At 40.1% G+C, this 15,397-nt stretch overlaps 1 protein-coding gene across 2 annotated transcripts in view; it reads right to left on the bottom strand.

The window, feature by feature from the left end:
- The window catches only part of AMPH (amphiphysin), a 185,228-nt gene that overhangs the window by 109,594 nt on the left and 60,237 nt on the right, over positions 1–15,397 (bottom strand). The gene's annotated exons all lie outside the window — the stretch shown is intronic.

The raw sequence follows: 15,397 nt of genomic DNA, 5'->3' as shown, positions 1-15,397 counted from the left end.
GTTTGCACCAGAGATGCTGTTATGTTTTAATGGCATTTTACTTTTTAGCTGTGGTATGCACTATAATGTATAATTTGTCTCCAAAGTACATACATGATACTACTACCTTTGCAAAAAATAAAGGAAGATTATAGACCCAAAACTCTACAACATATTGTGTGTGGTGGGGGGAAGAATGTGTGGAGTGCTTGCTCCCTTTTTATGAAGCAATACATATTTCTGACACTGAAATAACCCAAGGGTTCAAAGAAAGAAAGAGAGATTTTCTGGAACCATCAGCTTCAGTCTGAGTGTGATGGAGCAAAGATAAAAATTCATAGACCTCCTCTACAACTTACGGCTTATTCTATGTTACGCTATTAACATGATCCTGATTTGTATGGCTTTTAACAAGAAATACAGAGTGAAAAACTGAAAATTACAAATAATAATTATTTTAAACTTGTACTAGAATTGGTATTTAGTCCTCCCATTCATTCAAAAGTACTTATTATGAGTGTTATATATAATTGATTTGTAGCAGGGCTAGTCATGTGATAATATTTTGGAATACCATGCGATCATGCTATACTTTTTATCTGTTTGACTACCTACATGCACTCCATCCTTAAAATCCCTCTCCACAGCACTTATTTTAATATTCCAAACAAAAGTTTAATTCTTTCACCAAAAAGGTGGAATTTCTCCACAATTACACATATACACATACATACACATACATACACCCCACACACAAGGGGTGAAATCCTGACACCATTGAAACCAATGGTAAAACTGTATTGACTTCAGTGAAGCCAAGATTTTACCTGATGTATGTAGCTGTTGGCCCTGCCACTAAAAATCTTCCAGAGTTTCCTATATCAGAGGACAAGAACAAATGGTAGGGACAGGGCAGAAATATAAACAATTAATTAGCAACATCTCCTAGTCTGCAGAAAACAAGTACTTTATGTACCTGATCCACTCATTATCTTCTCTCTAATTTCCACTAATTATGCCTTGGACTGGTTAGAGGCCACAAAAACTGGGCAAGTAATGGAGAACAGAAGTGCAGCATGGCTGGTAATGATGATAAAGGTGAATGCAATGCATGACAGATATGACAATACCCTGCAATATCCTGACAAACCTTAAACTTAATTCAAAAAGTATTTTAGGAGTTCACTGTATTAAAAATGCAAATGTTCATGTACTATGAGGGATTGTATGTATTTCCATGGGGGCGGGGGACCACAGCACCCCAGGAACTAAGTGGAGGCTGGTCAGGTAAATGATTTAGGCGGGTGGTTAGGCAAATTCACTCAGAGAACCTCCAGAGAGCTACGACCACCTGAAGAGAAGCTCACCTATACTGGTTCAAACTGGATTTTCTGGCACCAACAGACAAAGAAAGGATTTTTGGTTAAATAGCCGGAGTTAAAAGTGACTTGGGGCCTTCCTTCTGATCCAACAAACAAACAGGACCTCTTGAGGGTGTATCTCCCAATCCTTAGGGAAGGACTTTCGAATAGTGAGACGCCCATAAGGCTGATAGTGCTTGTTCTGAGCTGAACCTGTGATAAACTTGTGACCACAGGAGAACCCCAAGGTAGGGTTTGAAGAACTGTTCTCTAGCCAGAGACCTTGTTGGAGTTGGAATGATCTATGGTAAGCTTATTAGCATGCATGTAGGTTCGTCTATTGTGTTAGTGGGGTTCTCTGAATGCTTTCATTTTAAGAATAAATGTGCTTGCTTACATAGAGCTGTGTGATAACCTAACTGTGGCAATCATGCTGTGTACCATCTCTGAGGAGAGAAGTGAAGCAGGCCTGCATAGGCAGTCTGTCTTTTGCTAGGGATATCACAGTATAGTCAGGGAACTGTGCAGCCTTCAAATACCCTTGGGATTGGTGGCCCAGGTGTCCACCCAAAAGAGGTGACAGCTGACGAGCCAGGGGCCTAGAGTAGATGCATGTATTGGACCACAGAGGGTGAATACAGGTGCAGCCACCCTGAACTGTGACACAATGATTATTATATCATCACTAATGCACTGAAGGTAGTTTCTGACATATCCACTATAGGCAGATGCTGAAGAGATGGAAGTAGGGGGAAATAATTTTAAAAGCTAGTAGTTTACTGGCCTTAAGCACGTTTTAGATCTCTGTTCATCTCAATGGTATTTTTTAACCTGTTGTGACTGGTCACTGGGAGCATCAACGTTCCACACCAAACACTCACCAACTTCCTGTGCATGACATCTTTATGCACGCTGACAGAAGAAAACTGAATCTTTGACAAAGATGGAGCAAATGAAGCCACTTGAATGAAGCCAGGGCTACAGCAGGGGCGCTACCACGCGGTCCCTCCCGCTGCGCCGCCTCCTGCCACCCGCCGCGAGGGCTCCGCTCCGGTCGGCGGGGAGGGAAGGAAGAGGACTGCCCTGCAGGGCGCTCTGGTTCTCCGCACCGCCGCCCCCTCCAGGGCGGCCTGAGCGGAACAAGAACAAACAAACAAAAAAAATGGCCATGCCGCCCTAGGATTGGGCAGAATGCCGCCCCCAACAATCTGACGCCCCAAGCACCAGCTTGCTCAGCTGTTGCCTGGAGCCGGCCCTGGGTATTGCAGACAAATAGGAGAGGGAGCATGGGAGACCCAGAAGTACCAGAGAGCTACATTTTAGTGGGACCATGTATGGGATTGCAAAGTTAGGGGGGAAAATTCAAAAATTTTAATATCTTGATCTATGAAAGAATGTCACATGGGCAAGTCACATTTTCTATACAGCTCGGACTACTGACCAGAGTAATATATCCAAGTCATACGAACATGAAGTTAGCAGGTAGAATAATTAGAGACTCAGTTACTTGTGGTATGAGTAATAACTAAGTGAAAGCAAGGTTATTGCAGGAAATTGACTTGCCTTTATAAAGAAAAGTGGGTATTTGCCTTAGACTGTGTTTACCAAATGAAAGGTTAACAGTGAAAAAAATGAAGTGCGTCCAATAAAAAATGTATAGCAAGGACATAATGTTTAAAAAATGGGAATAAAAGTTTCGTTTGCAATAAATACAGTAAGCAATCATGAGTGTACTGTCATCCAAGGCATAAGAGCAACCATTTTCTAATTGTGTTGCTCAGCTCTGAGCACAAATTTCAGCGAAATACAAAAGCAAAATACTTTCATGAACATACAGCATTGATGGTGAAAATGATGATATTCCAGAAACAGGAGTCTTTAAGTTGAGTCTCTTTGTACATTTACAAAACAAAGCAAGAGTCTAAAACAGATTGGTTTGTGACACTGGTAATAAATGATCAAAAAGTGAATTTAAAAAAAAGATACTAGAGCTTGCAATGTAATCGTAGGAAAAGTGTACAAAATAATCAGTGAGTATCCAATTTTATAAGGGGCACAAAAGGCGCAAAAGCAAAACCACACAGGTATGTCACATAAGGACAGATACCACTTAATAGAGTTTGGAACAGCGGAAAAGGAAGTCCCGGGTCTGCTCAGGTTAACAGCAATTTGCACATGCAGATGACCAAATAGGAATATAACTTGTAAAAACAAGGATGCAAAAGAAATTATTAAAATATTTGATGAGATGTTTAATGGACTAAGTTCAGGACATAGCTCACTAATAGGGCTGTCAAGTGATTAAAAAAGTAATCGTTATTACACTGTTAAACAATAGATACCATTTTTAATTTTTTTTAAATGTTGTCTATATTTTCAAATATATTTATTTCAATTACAATACAAAATGCTCACTTTATATTTATTTTTTATTTAAAATATTTGCACTCTAAAAAAACAAAAGAAAAAGTATTTTTCAATTTCTCTTTATCATGAAAGTTGAACTTACAAATGTAAAATTATGTAAAAAAAACCCCTGCATTCAAAAATAAAACAATGTAAAACTGTAGAGCCTACAAGTCCACACAGTCCGACTTCTTGTTCAGCCAATCACTCAGACAAACAAGTTTGTTTACATTTGCAGGAGATAATGCAATCCACTTCTTGTTTACAAGGTCACCTGAAAGTGAGAACAGGCGTTCACATGGCACTATTGTAGCCGGCGTCACAAGATATTTACATGCCAGATGCGCTAAAGATTCATATGTCCCTTCATGTTTCAACCACCATTTCAGAGGACATGCGTCCATGCTGATAACAGGTTCTGCTCAGTAATGATCCACAGTAATGCGGACCGACTAATGTTAATTTTCATCATCTGAGTCAGATGCCACCAGCAGAAGGTTGATTTTTTTTTTTTTTTTTTTGGTGGTTTGGATTCTGTAGTTTCTGCATCAGCGTGTTGCTCTTTTAAGACTTCTGAAAGCATGCTCCACACCTCGTCCCGCTCAGATTTTGGAAGGCACTTCAGATTATTAAACCTTGGATCGAGTGCTCTAGAAATCTCACATTGGTACCTTCTTTGCGTTTTTCAAATCTACAGTGAAAGTGTTCTTAAAATGAACAACATATGCTGGGTCATCATCCAAGAATGCTAGAACATGAAATATATGGGGGAATACAGGTAAAACATAGCAGAGGACATACAATTCTCCCCCAAGCAGTTCAGTCAAAAATTTAATTATAGCATTATTTTTTTAATGAGCGTCATCAGCATGGAAACATATCCCCTGGAATGGTGGCTGAAGCATGAAGGGGCATCCAATTGTTTAGTATATCTGGCACGTAAATACCTTGCAATTCTGGCTACAAAAGTGCCATGCAAATGCCTGTTTTCACTTTCTGGTGACATTGTAAATAAGAAGAATTATTTCAGCTCAGTACTAATGTGGATACGAGAACGAATGGATATAAACTGGCTGTGGGGAAGTTTAGGCTTGAAATTAGACGAAGGTTTCTGACCATCAGAGGGGTGAAATATTGGAACAGCCTTCCGAGGGAAACGGTGGGGGCGAAGGACCTGTCTGGCTTTAAGATTAAGCTAGATAAGTTTATGGAGGGAATGGTTTAATGGGATAACGTGATTTTAGTCAAATGAACAGTCAAATGAACAGCGTGCCATCGCTGGTAATTAGTATCAATGGCCAATGAGGGTCTGGCTGGAGAATCTTGCCTACATGCTCGGGGTTCTACTGATCGCCATGTTTGGGGTCGGGAAGGAATTTTCCTCCAGGGCAGATTGGCAGAGGCCCTGGAGGTTTTTCGCCTTCCTCCGCAGCATGGGGCAGGGGTCACTAGCTGGAGGATTCTCTGCTACTTGAAGTCTCTAAACCACAGGATTTGGGGACTTCAACAGCAGAGTCAAGGGAAAGGGGTTGGGACAGCTTTGTGGCCTGCATCATGCGGGAGGTCAGACTAGATGATCATAATGGTCCCTTCTGACAAAGTCTATGAGTCTAAGAATACAGCATTATCTCCTGTAAATGTAAACAAACTTGTTTCTCTTAGCAATTGGCTGAACAAGAAGTAATACTGAGTGGACTTGTAGGCTCTAAAGTCTTACCTGTTTTGTTTTTTGAGTGCAATTATGTAACAAACAAAAAAACACTACACTTGTAAGTTGCACTTTCACAATAAAGAGATTGCACTACAGTACTTGTAGGAGGTGAACTGAAAAATACTATTTCTTTTGTTTATCATTTTTACAGTGCAAATATATGTAATCAAAAATAAAGTGAGCACTATACACTGTATTCTGTATTGTCATTGAAATCAATACATTTGAAATTGTAGAAAAACATGCAAAAATATTTAATAAATTTCAATTGGTATTCTATTGTTTAACAGTACGAATAAAACTGTGATTAATCTTGATTAATTTTTTGTCACAATTAATTTTTTGAGTTAATCACGTGAGTTAACTGCAAGTAATTTACAGCCCTACTCATTAATATAGAGATCAGCATGCCACATAAAGTCCCATTAGTACTCAGAATAAAGTAAAAACTAAATTTGATCAGATAGTAAAACTAGACGTTTTTGAGTGAACAGACACCAGCTGATTGGATTAGGAGTATGGTCACCATAATAAAACTAAACAATTTAAGAATCTGTATAGACCCAAAAAAACAACAAGGAGTGAAGTGAGGTTTTTTACCCACGAAAGCTTATGCCCAAATAAATCTGTTAGTCTTTAAGGTGCCACCGGACTCCTTGTTGTTTTTGTGGATACAGACTAACACGGCCACCCCCGATACTTGATGTATAGACCCAATTTGAATAAGGCCATCAAATGAGAATGCGGTTGCTTGCAAACAGTTATAAAGAGGACACATCTAGTCTTCAAAATAAAAGATTATTTTCATTTTTGGATGCAAGCCAAGGGTTTTGTCAAGTTTAACTCAATACAGTAATGTAAAATTCTGCATCTCCAACCACCCTTTTGGTAGATATATGATTGAGCAACTGCCCTTATAGACTCCCTGAACAACTGAGGTCTATGAAAGCCATGTGTGTTCCAGACCTTTGAGGATCCAGATTGGACAGAAATAACTGTTGATGACCTGCTGATTTGGGACACCACGAGGAGCCTGCAGAATGTATGTAGAATGCAAAAGCAAGGGACTTCAAAATGCACAGGAACAAACTATAGATCAAACTGACTGAGATTAGCTCTGAAGGACACTTGATGACAGGATAGAAGGCCATTAGCATAAATGGCAAGATAAACATTTTTGAGACATAAAGAAAGCTGTCACCGAAGCACCAAAATTTAGAGCCCAAGATCTCAGTTGATGCAAACTCACATCGGTTGGGGGCTGCCCCAACATATTTCCAATAGCATACACTTTCAAGCACTGACTAAAATACAAAAGAAATTCTGGAAATAGTTTTGGGTTGTGAGCAGTTTCATGAATATATTTATGGGCAGAAATTGGTCAAGGTCAAAACAGACCAAATGGAAGCCTTTTTACAGAAACTGAAGTGAAAAGTATCACAAATACTGCAGAAAATAATCACAAAACTGTAAAAGTACTTGTTCAATGTGAAAAATAGGTTTGGAAAGGAGCTTCTTATAATGGACATGTTTTCAAGAATGCCTATTCCTTAGAAAAGCAAGGAACTGCAGGAGGAGGAGTTTGAAGTAAATATGACTGTGGTTCAGTTGTACCCATTGCCAAACTAATATGTCACAACTCAGAAGTGAAACACAAAATAGAGAATGACTCAACTTCACAACAGCCTAAGAGTAACTCTAAATCAGTGGTCGATCCTGGAGCCTCTGAAAGTCAATCATGATCTCCGGCCGCTAAAAGACTGGTAGCACAGCAGGGCTAAGGCAGGCTCCCTGGCTGTCCTGGCCCTGTGCCGCTCCTGGAAGCAGCCAACACACCCCTGAGGCCCCATGGGGGTGAGGGGTCTCTGCGCACTGCTCCTGCCTGCAAGCACCGCCCCCGCACCTCCCACTGGCTAGGAATGGGGAACTGCGCCCAATGGGTGCTGCGGGGGCAGTGCCTGCAGAGAGGGGCAGCATGCGGAGCCACGTTCCCCCTCCTCCACAAGGGGCTGCAGGGGCATGGTGGCCGCTTCCGGGATTGGCGTGGTGCCAGCCAAGGTAAATGCCACCCAGCAGGAGCCTGCACCCTTCCCGCACCCCAGACCTGAGCCTCCTCCTGGAGCCAGTATCCTGTACCCCCTCTTGCACCACAATACTCTGCCCCACCCCGGAGCCCCCTCCTGCACCCAAACTCCCTCCCAGAGCTTGCATCCCTCATCCCCTTCTGCACTCAAACCCCCTTCCCCAGGCTCAGCCCGGAGCCCCCTCCCACACTCCGAAACCCTTGGCCCCAGCCCAGAGCCTGTACACACACACCCTGCACCCAACCCCCTGCCCCAGCCTGATGAAAGTGAGTGAGGGGAGGGTAAGTAATGGAGGAAGCGGGGATGGAGTGAGTGGGGCGCAGCCTCAGGGAAGGGGCGGGGTAGATCCTGGGTTGCACTTAAATTCAAAAAGTGATCTTGTATGTTAAAAAGGTTGGAGATGACTGTTCTGAACAGAGGACCAACAGAACACCTTGAAATATAGCTATTTGGGACTATGGAGATGAAATATTTCATATGATTGGATTCTGCACAAAGGACCCAGTATCATAAAGCCACAAAGAATCAAGCTAGAAAATGCTATGCATAATTCACAGTGCCGAGAAAGGTATTGAGAAGCATCAGACTAAAGGCAAACGTGGCCAGGCATGAATGCTGCCTTGAAGACATTCTATCCAAGCATGAAATCTGCAAAAGAACCCGATCCTAAGACCACCATATCTCATTCACTTCAATGGACATTGAATGAAGCCCTAAACAGAGAAAATAGAATACAAAAGAGCCACTGAAATGACAGGAAAATCCTGATTTCTGACAATTGACTTTGGGGAAATTACAACAGAACTATAGATCAGTAAACTAGAACAAAAGAAATATTACAACAAGATTGTCACACAGTTATCCCTACTGAAAAGGGGAGCAGGACAAAGCAGTTCGTGAAGTGCTTTGGTGAACCATGTTACGATATCTAGATGTATGATATATCTATATATATAATGCAACAAGACACTTATTTCAATTGTCTGCTTTTCTGTTTGGCAAATTTCAGAAAAATTTCATGTTTTGGCATGATGATTCCAAGAACAATTTTTTCCAGGTCTGTTGGTCTCCTGGCCCTGATTCCTTTCCAATAATGATGTCTCTACATGAAAAGAAAGGGGAAAGAAAGGAAGATATAAGTTTCCTGATTGTTTTGCCTTCATTTATATGTTAGGATTAAAAACAATTACACTACCATTACTCCACAGATTTAATGAGGCTAGGTCTACACTACGGGGAGGCGGTATAAAATATAAAAATAGCTATACTTCAAATTTCTATAATAACTTCCACTGAAATATCTCAAAGTGTTTTAAAAACATTATTGAACTAAGCCTCACAGTACTTCAGTGTGGGGAGTATTATTGGTTATAAATAGGGAAACAGACACAGAGATCAACAAGGCCAATATTTTCCAAATTATGTACCAAAAGGAAATCAGGTCATTTATTTAAATGCCTACAATGAGGCACTATCATTTAAATTTTTGTGGTCTATTGGCTGGATCGCATAAGAGAGTATCAGCCTGCTATTACTTCCAGCTAATCAACTTCCAGCTAATCAATTTAGCCTTTTAGCTTAAATGGTAGAGTCCTGTCCTTTGGAGGTTGATTCAATCCCAGTTCATGGCCAAACCAGGAGGTCATTACATCATGTTTTATAAAATGTTAATAACTTAATTAACAGGCTCTTCGTACCCAAAACATATCTAAATGAGTTAAAATGTTCATTATTTAATTAGGATAAAATACACACATAAGCGAATAGCATTTTATCTTCATTTCAACTATAAATGAGAAGTCTTTTGTCCAAATATAGCCCTGGTTTCATCAGGCACAGCTTCCATTGCCTGGAATAGGAATTGTGTCTGATTATCCCAGGGCTGAATTTCATCCTTTGTTTTCTTCACTCCTACCACCTCGAAGAGCACAAGGTTATTCTTGGACCATATTAGTATATTGCCATTGCTTTCTGGCAGTCCCATCAGCAGACGACTGCAGAATATTTGCACAGGCCTCCATTTTCATTAATGTGTGGCTGTGAAAAAATCCATTTGTCATTTATTCAAAGCTAACATCTGAAAAGCTAACATCTGTCAAACCATTTAAAACACACCACCATACACTACAGTGTTTATCAAAGGAAGGCTGTGGAAGGCTTGGAAGAATATCAGAGCAAACCTCTTCACTGATAAATAACTGCTCTTTGTCCCCTTGATATTTTATCAAGTGACTTCCTATAACAGAGCTACTTCAAGCATGCTTGAGGACTGCACTTGGCAACCCTACTAACAGAGTAGCTGAATCAGCAATGATGATGTACTGGACTGTTTTTCAGATGTCAAGAAAAACCATTGACATGTAAAGCATAGAACCAATCTGGAAAGCCTGCTCCATATCACTAATGAACAAGCAATAACCCTCCAGTCCAGAGTATGTAGGAGACTTTCCTGATTCCCCCTTCCCCCGCCCCCCGACACACACACACACACACACACAAAATATTACATGTTCAGAAGATGACAGAGAGGAGCAAAGATGACAAATTTACACCTGCTCAGTCACATAAAACACAGGAATGGAAAATTGAAGAAAAGCATCTAACCTCACATGCCCTCCTCCTAGACATCATACATGCAGAGCAAAAAATTTCTCTAAGGCAATGGTTCTCAACCAGGGGTACATGTACTTCTGGGGGTTTGCAGACGTCTTCCAGGGGATACATCAACTCATCTAGATATTTGCCTAGTTTTATAACAGGCTACATAAAAAGCACTAGCGAAGTCAGTACAAATTAAAATTTCATACAGACAATGACCAGTTTATACTGCTCTATATTCTATGCATTGAAATGTAAGTACAATATTTATATTCCAATTGATTTATTTTATAATTGTATGGTAAAAATGAGAAAGTAAACACATTTTTCAGTAGTAGTGTGCGGTGACACTTGTGTATTTTTATGTCTGAATTTGTAAGCAAATAGTTTTTAAATGAGGTGAAACTTGGGGGGACACAAGACAAATCAGACTCCTGAAAGGAGTACAGTAGTCTGGAAAGGTTGAGAGCCACTCCTCTAAGGAACACTCCCAATAACCTATCTTAACTGACCTGTTCACACTGAGCCCAAGGCTTCCAGTACAATTTTATTTGACTTTTAGCTAAAGATTCCTTCTACCACAGCACCAAGTTTGTTGAATTAATGCTGTAGAGAAAGCCTGACTTCTTTTGATAAATAACAGCAAATCCCTTTGCTACTGAATGTAGCAGTTCATGCTGGGCTCCTCTGAGCTTTAGGGCACCAAACACTGCAGTGGCCGTCAAGGAAGGAGTTATGCCCTTGCATATTTCACTGCAGAGGTATCTGCATTTCAATAGTGTTGTATGGACTTAATTTGCAGAGCTATGGGAAGCTCCAGGATAAAAGGCTCTGTATAAATGTAAACCTATTGGCTGATCCATTCTCCTGAGTCAGGAAGCCTGAAGATTTACTTTACTGATGGCTGCATTTCTACTGTTCATTTTATGTCACTCTTCGTTAGTGTTTTGTGTATCATAAAGGGCCATGGGAACAGTTAGTTAACAAACAAGAACAGCACTTCTATACTATCCATACAAGCATAAAATACTGTGATGTTAATCAAAATGAGAACTGAAAATGTGAGCTTTGTACACAGCCCAAATGACAAAATGTGCAAATTATGCCATGGAAAAATTAATGACTATGATAACCTTTTATAGGAATTACAGAACACAGTTATAGATCATTCTGCATATGACATAAGGATGCACTAGGGAGCAACACTGAACCAGTGTCATCATAACAAACAAAAAGTAAGGCACAAGCTTTCTAGACTAGTGATTGATTGGTATACGAAATAATCGCCATCATTTTTTGTATGAGGGTGAAGCAGCAGTATGGATTCAGAATACTTTGGAAGACGGACTTGAGCCTGATTAATATTTGATGGTAATGACAATCGATACCTGTTGGTATTTTCAAAGGTTTATTTGAGAGGTGGTTACAGATTTATTTATTTATTTTTAGTTAAAGATGCATTTAAGGAAAGTAGTCACTTGTTTAAACACAACAGTGTATTGCTGGGCTGGGCTGGATAGACACCAAAACACATATGGCAAACAGGGAGTTAACACCTGGCCCTGTGTAAATAGACACCCTCGTAAAATCTAACTGGATTATACAGGACGGCAGCCACCTGCTAATGTGACTGTAAGAGATCCATCAGGAGAGCTTAGCTGGTCAGCAGGAATTCAAGGAGAATCGTGAAGGAGATGAGCCTCAGACCTGGCTTCCAGGTGAAAGGGCAGGGATATAAACAGTAGTAGCAGTGTCTCCCCAGCAACTTTTTCTATTCACTGTCTTTCTGATGGCTGTCCCTCAATGTCTTTTTACAGCATTTAAAATAGTACTCCCCTCTCATCTGCTAATGTTTCATCAAATACTTATCACATGAGGGCTGAAAGTATGCAGAAGGGTGCTGTCTACAACAAAAGGTTAAGACTGAACTGTAAACCCTGGATGGCTTCAAAGAGTTCCAGTTTACTCTGAAAAGTAGCATAAGGAACACAATTTTTCAAACTGCTTACCTAATCAAAGTTCCCCAGCCAGCTGTGTCTGACATGCCTGTGAAAGGCAGAGCAGAGCACCCATCCAAAGGAGGAGGTGCTGGAATGGAATACAGTTGAGGAGTCTCACAGGGATGTGATTAGGAGGAGGACATCGATCAAAACAAAGAATATCAAGGTGCTGTAGGTAGTGGGGAGCCAAGAAAAGATGTAAGAGAGGAAGAACCCTGTGCAGGTTGAGGGAAAGTTAGTGCAGAGAAGCCAATGTGAGTTTTAAGAAGGAAGAGATAGGTATAAAAAAAGTCACATTGCTTCAGGGTCCTGAAATCTGCCGGGTTCCGAATGCACACATTAGGAAGAGAGAGCTGAATAGAAAAGAGAGGAGGAGGAGAAGCCATAAAGGCATCTCAGAGAACTGGAGGAGCTGCCTACTCTGCTTCCTTTTGCTACAGCTGTTTCTGCACCTGTAGGTGCTGCCACTTCACACAAAGACGGATCCGATCCTTTTTGACTGAACAAGAGCATGCTGTGATATCCCAAACCTAACTGCCCAACCACATAGCAACAGCATAACCAACAGCAACACATAGCAACTGCATTTCTATGCCTTTCATTGCATCCCAAACAAATCACAAGTCCACTCTTGGGAATTAATGAAAATCCAAATAAACGATCTCACTCCCATCTGATACTTGCTCATTTGACTGAAAAGCGACTTGGATGTTTCCCATTAGTGTGCCTACTGAAAGACTATTTAGATCAGCAGTATATGTAGTCTCGTCACACTGATGTTTAAATCTACTCAGGACAGTATATAGTTCTTTTATCCAAAAATTTAGTATCTTCCCACTTGATATTCAGTACTGACTAAAACCAAGAAAAAAAAACTAATAACCTAACCCAGCTACTCTTAGTACGGTCTTAGTAGCACATTTCCAATGCTTTGGACAGAGCACTCTGTGGAAAAGACACAACTGCTAAAATCTCCGTCAAAGACCATAGGAACATTGGCAGGAGGATGGAGTAGATGATCTTTATAGAACTTGTCCAGCTCTGAGTTGCATGGGTCTATGACTAATAATTTCATAATGGAAATGAAATCCAGTACAAAGTTTCTTTTTTTATATATATACACAGCAGAGTACCATGAGGAAAAAATTAACAGACTTATAAATTGTGTCTCCTCCACAGTAAGGACCCTGAAGTTTATCCCACTACAATTGACTTAGTACAATTTATCTTCCTGTGGTTTTGAATAGCAGTACCTGACTGGCAAGATGTTATCTCGAAATGAATCAAGTTTCTCTTGTGCCAATAACAGAACACAAATTATAAAGCCTTAATTTAATAGTGGCTGGCACAGTTTCTCTCTCTTAATTAGACATTCAACTTCTATTTGAAAAAAGAGAGAGAGAGAGAACTCAGTCATTTCCAAATTTTATCTCTGAATTAAAAACTTCAATCTACCAAGCAATAAGAGGTTTCCTTATCTCAGTTGGGAGACAAATAAAACTGTTTCACTTGGTCTCTTTTTTTAAATCACAAGTCAAAACTAAAGAATACTATAATTATGATGGACCTTGAATTTAAAACTCCACTGTTGATCATATCAGTCTCTACTGAATCACAATATCTATTTTGCACCTTCATGTTACTTTCTGCAGGTCCGCTGATATGGTTTTAGTGGACCAAGAAATCTGTAAGTAAACCAATCTTTAGATCTGAAGTAATGGTGCATTTTACCATTGGTAATGGCAACATATTTCTGGCTTAAATCCATAATGTGGCATCTGGTTCTTAACAGCCAAACCCTTTCCCTTAGTTTTTGGCAAGTCCAGCAATCTGATCTAATTTATGTCCAAGGTTCCTTGGGTTTGGCACACACTAGAGAAGAGAATTTGCATATGTGGTTTCCTTCTTAGAATTACATGAAGTTGGGATCAACCCAGCTAGAACAACACTGCAAACATGAAGTTGGTAGTGAGCATTTAATATCATATTATTCATCTTTAGAACATTTCCAACCGTCTAAGGGCTGGAGATTGTTAGGATGGTATTCATGTTATTCAGTTGCTAGAGAAGGTGAGCTATGGTAATCTGGTGGCAGAAATGGTCAGAAAATTTCAGGAAGGTCAACATTTCTATGAAAATTGGCAAAAAAAATCATTTTTATTAACTGTAACTGAAGGTGACTTTTCCATTTCCCAAGATAGTTCTCTATAAGGCTGTCTGCAACCATTTGGGGGACTGCTCCGATTTTAATATTATCAGATCAAAGGTCCGTACTCTTGGACCCAACCAGATGCCACGCATTAGTTGCAGAATTGGCCACTAATTTTCATGGTCTAACAGTTTGGCTTGTAATGTAATCTACCAGTACAACCTGGTCTGGTGATGAAGATGTCTTGTCCTGGTTGTCACCTCCAATCCAAGTGTGCCATTTTTAGAAGAGACTCTCACTTCTCGAGAGACATATTAGCTGAGGCTATTAGGAGAGATACAGGTTGAATCCAGAATATACAGTAGGGATATACTAATTCTGTTTCACCAAAATGTTGCCCTGTACCCAGTGGTGATAGAAACTCTGAGCCAAGGACAGAGTTGTGCTTTGGAGATTTAGGGCAATCATTCCTGGCACCTTCCACATGTATAGCTGAGGTACATAATGGACGTAGTAATATTATGAAAATGAAGGGAAGAGTCTGCAGCATGGTTTGGCAGCTAGCTCTAGACTCAACAGTTAGTTGCATGCCATGCCAGCACAATCTTCCACCACATACAGATTTGTTCCAGCCAGGGCACCTTGATTTCAGAGAGATAACAGATGACAATTGTGTTTACTAGTTTGGGATACACATTCCAAATGAACTGAAATTTGATGCTTTCCTTACCTTACATCTCAGACTCTTAATGTTGCATAACATCACTTTCTCACTTACTGTGACTTATCTATGTAGTAGTATCAGGTAATGAGCTTTCTTTCACCTCTGGGAAGTTACCAAACCTTTTTTCAGAATAACACTATCTGACATACCACCTTTCCATGGTATCACTCACCACTGAATGAGATGGCAAATTAGTGCAGCCTTTCAGATTGATTGGGATATTTACCCCAGGCTGAGTGAAAAATTAGATGGAGCACATTCAATGATTTAAAAATATAATGGATTTAAATCCATTGATTTAAAAATATAAGAAATCTTTGAAATCACAGGCCCAAAACCCCAAAGGCATTTAGGCATCTAACTCCTATTGATTTCAATGGCAGCT

Source organism: Malaclemys terrapin, chromosome 2 (genome assembly GCF_027887155.1).
Source record: "Malaclemys terrapin pileata isolate rMalTer1 chromosome 2, rMalTer1.hap1, whole genome shotgun sequence".
NCBI classification, from domain to species: Eukaryota; Metazoa; Chordata; order Testudines; family Emydidae; genus Malaclemys; species Malaclemys terrapin.
This window is presented reverse-complemented; position numbering and strand designations above follow the sequence as displayed.